The sequence below is a fragment of the Drosophila ananassae genome, chromosome 2R (genome assembly GCF_017639315.1).
Source record: "Drosophila ananassae strain 14024-0371.13 chromosome 2R, ASM1763931v2, whole genome shotgun sequence".
NCBI classification, from domain to species: Eukaryota; Metazoa; Arthropoda; class Insecta; order Diptera; family Drosophilidae; genus Drosophila; species Drosophila ananassae.
In genome coordinates, this window is record NC_057928.1 from 10753269 (window position 1) to 10757778 (window position 4510).

The following is a 4510-nucleotide window of genomic DNA, read 5'->3' on the forward strand; positions in this document are numbered from 1 at the left end:
GCTAGCGGATCGGAAAAATAAAGCAAGCCGCCACGAGGTGAGGCGGCCAAGGCTCGGGAATCTTTCGGATAGCTGCTCGTCGTGGTTCGTGTATCTTTCGGATAGCCTCGTGCGGAAAAGCCGGCAAAACAAAATGTAAATAACAGAGCGGAGGGATGGCGGGGTAACAGCCGGCTTTTGGTCTCGATGTTGAGCTTTGCAGATTTTACGCCTTACGATGGGAGCGACCGCCACCCCAGCCACCCAAGGACTCCCAGCCCCACCCCCAGTGTTTGCTTTGCGGCTTTTTGGGGTTGTTAGAGAGTGTAGTGGTGTGTGTGTGTGTACATATGTATGTGTGTGTGTACTTAGACACTTCGGCTTGGCCTGCAATTGGCGGGAAACTTTTGTGGATGCCATTTGTGTCAAGTCCTTGAAGTTGGCAACATTTTAGTTTGGCGTTCTTAAATAGAATAAAAATTATTTTTTTAATTCAATTTATTATTTTTGAAAAAAAAATATATTTAAATCATAACTTATATTTCTATTAGAATTACTTTTAAACTTTAAATTATATTTAACTATTGTAATTATATTTAACAATGGTTTCCACTTTGGCAACATGTTGCTGGCGCAATAATGTTGCTAAGCGACATTGCTCATGCGCCCTGTTGCCCCATTCGTTGGCTTCTTGCTTGTTGTTTTGTTTCTTTTTGTTCGCCTGCCCCACCCCCTTTCCGCCCCTCTCTTGGCCCTCACTTGTCCATCTTGCCAACACCATTGCCTATCCCAACCAACACGAAACGCTGCCAAAGTGACAACCTTTCAGTTTTATCGCTTCTACATAGCCATGAGATGTGTTTGTGTGTAACAGAGTGTGCCTCTGGGTGTGTGTGTGTATATCCCGATATTTGCGAGAGTGTGCGTATAAATAATGTAACAGTAAATTAGCGTGTTTGACACACTGTGGGCGTGGCCAACGGTGCGTGCGTTGAGCATTCTCAATCAAGTTAATATTTGTAATTGGAAGATAAAGTACAAGACTTTCACTAGGGATTCTTGAACCAAAAAAGATATATTGTTATTTGATTTATTTAAAATATTCAAAAGAAAGTATTAAAATATTTAATAATTAAATAATACATGCCGTACTATTTTTTATTTAAATTCAATTAAAATTTGAAACAATTAATCTAATAAAATCTCAATAAAACACCGAAAAAAAATCTGCTTATTAAATTTTAATACGACACGTTTTCAGCGCCTAAATTATGATTAATAATGATCCATTTTATTAAAGCATAAACGTAATTATTTGATTCAATTAAAGGTGGTTATATAGTCATTCCGTTGATTGAATCAAATTATTTATGCATTTTTCTTTTCTCATAAAATCAAGAGGAAATTATTTTTATATTACCGTCCCTGGCCAATTACAAGTTACAACAACAATGAGCATCCGGCGCTGTTTTTCACTAAAAATATACTCGACCAAAACCAAAAAAATTGGCCATTGGGCAAAATAAAAAAAAAAATAAAACCACCGACAAGATTCAAGTAAAGATCCATTAATTAATTGAATCGACAAAGGAATACTTATTATTTTGATATATATATGGTATAAAACAGATAGGGTTTAAACTCAAATATTATTCCTTTATTAATATATTTTATTTAATTTTTACTTATGTTTAAGATATAATAAATAAAGCCCTAAAACTACCTTGTTTCATTATTAAATCTCATAGTCCAAAATCCAAAAAAAAACTACAAAAATAAACAAGCCAACAAAGCGAATTGTGCACTAGAACAATAATTAGAAATCAAGGGGGTCAGAAAAATAACATCACAGCTCCCAGACTTCCATTTCTATGCATATATATCTGCGTATATGTTTCGATGGTTCGGAGAATATCTACTTGGCCAAGACGTAAATAAAAGCTCTTTATTTTTTTTTTTTGTGAAAAAAGGAAATCTTCTTGAGAGTCGCCAGCAGGCGCCACCAAAGGGCACACGATGAGATGACGCGATCGCCTCCAACTTGATCCCTGATCACAGACTTTTCACACCTGTACAAATCAGTTGTTGTCTTGATTATTTTTGTTGTTGCTGTTTAAGGCTGGCCAAAACATTTTTTTGGTTCATTGCCAAACAGTAAGAGCGAGACTGTGTTAGACTGTGCAGAATTAGAAGCAGACAGTGCGTAATGGAATTAGGGAATATAATCGAAACATTGGCTATTTCAGACCATTTCCTTTATTATTTGTTATAAAATTAAGACAATGTTTGATTTCATAACTTCCGTATACCAAAAATAATTTTTTAAATAAAAAAAAATTACTAAAAGAGAGTGTTTTCAAAGAGTTTTTTATTTTGTAAGACAAAAATCGTACACATTTTTTCTATTCTTGACATAGAATAGTTTCTTAATTAAGAGTTGTTGCCAATAATATAGTTTTTAATCTATTCAAATGTGTTTATTAGTCTTATGAAACGTACTGTACTTGGACCCATGCCTTTCTTGATTGCGTTAAGGCGTGCGAGCCAATAATTTTTTATGCCCATTCTCAAGAATTTATTTAGTTGTCTTGATTTTATTTATTTTTTTGTTTTGTCTATGTTGGCCCAGTTGTTGTTGTTTATTGTTGATCTATGTTGCTGGCGTTAAACACAATGTATTTCCTCAAATTAGACAGACAAGTATGAGAAAAATTAACAACAGCCATTATGTTTCGAAAAAACACTCTGGTTTTCACAACAAACCCAAAAAAAATAAAGATATCAAAGAAGTACCAAGTCCCTTAGGATTATCCAATTAAATGAATCCTATAACTAAAGTCAAAAGGAAAGCCGAAACTTATATACTCTCCCCATTGAATTTCGGAAATTTTTTATAAACAGTTTAATGAATATCTTAACTAATTTTCAGACGGGCGAGATGGGAAATAACATTTATGCATCAGAGAACTATTCCCCTTCGATCTTCATCAATAGATTGAAAAAAATCAAGCAAACAAAGTTTAGCCCATTTTTTGGCCAAAATCGTGATAGTACCCCTTTGAAAAATATCGAAAATGGGCTCAAAATTTTTGTTGCCAGGTTTTGATGTGGAATGATGCTACTCGGAGTTCTGAGATCGGAAAGGTATAACATTTATGGATCCTCCAAGTATTAGCCGAGTTAGACACATTTTCCCTCCAGGAAAATTCGAAAACTGGACAATGTTTCTGATATTCTTTTATTTTCCCAAAATCTAAACTTTCCATTCATTTTTTTGCAAATATCTTAACTAAATTGAAACCGATCGAAAAACGGAATACCATTTATGAATCAGAGAACTATTCCCCTTCGATCTGCATCAAAAGATCGAAAAAATCAAGCAAACAAAATTTGGTCCATTTTTTGGCCAAAATAATGATGGTACCCCTTTGAAAAATACCGAAAATGGGGTCAAAATTTTTGTTGCCAGGTTTTAATGTGGAATGATGCTACTCGGGAAGGTATAGGACTTATGTATCTTTCAAGTATTCGCCGAGTTATGCACATTTTCCTTTTCGAATATTGAAAAAATTGGGATACATTTTTTGATATTTATTAATTGGTTATTTAATTTGATATTTAACTATTTCGTAACGCATTCAAAAGCGGAGTATTCATTATAAATCAGAGAACTATTTCCCTTTGATCTGTACCAAAAGATCAAGCCAAAAAAATTTGACCATTTTTTTGGCCAAAAATCGTGATGAACAGAAACTAGAATTTGGCCAAAATTGAATCTTACAATTTATGGAAAAGAATAATACCCTTTGCAAGGGAATAAAACGCAAATGCCTTTCCCCACTTCGAAAAAAAAAGGCCGAGCACGTACAATAAATCTGTCTTTTATTTACATCAATTAATACGTTTGAAACAAAGGGCCCTTGCAGCTGACCACGCTATTTGGCCCAAAGGGATTTCGTGGGCCGTGACTTTTTGGCCAAGCCCGCAGTGGGCCCAGCGATTCTCTGCGAGATTTTTTGCCCTGTTGCTATCCGGATTCTGGAATCCTTGTGGACTGGCGCCAACTGTAATTCATGTGGAGCGTTGAAATATGCGAGGCATTCCCAAGACTTAATTGTTATGGCGGTAAATTATACTTGGCAATGATGTACGGCCCGGCACTACGCTCCTCCATGCCATATTTTCCGAATGATTAAACGGTTCTTAAATCTTTTTAAAATCCCCTGTTTATTGGTTTCTAATTGGGCATGTTTCGTTGAGAGAAATATTATTTTTTATTATGAAACAACTTTGGGGTTTATTTATGTTTAGCCGGGCTGAGACTTTTTCTATTTATGTGGCAATAACTAAAAAGAAATTAATAAGACTTTGTGTATTTTTGCTTGTCTTAATTTTAATTTATGATACAATAACCATTACTTACTTTTTTTTAAGAGTTTATTTAAAATCAAATTTAACTGGCATTCAACTACATATCTTTTCAACCATCCCTTAGCAACTCCTGCTAAAATAATTAACAAAATAACTTAAT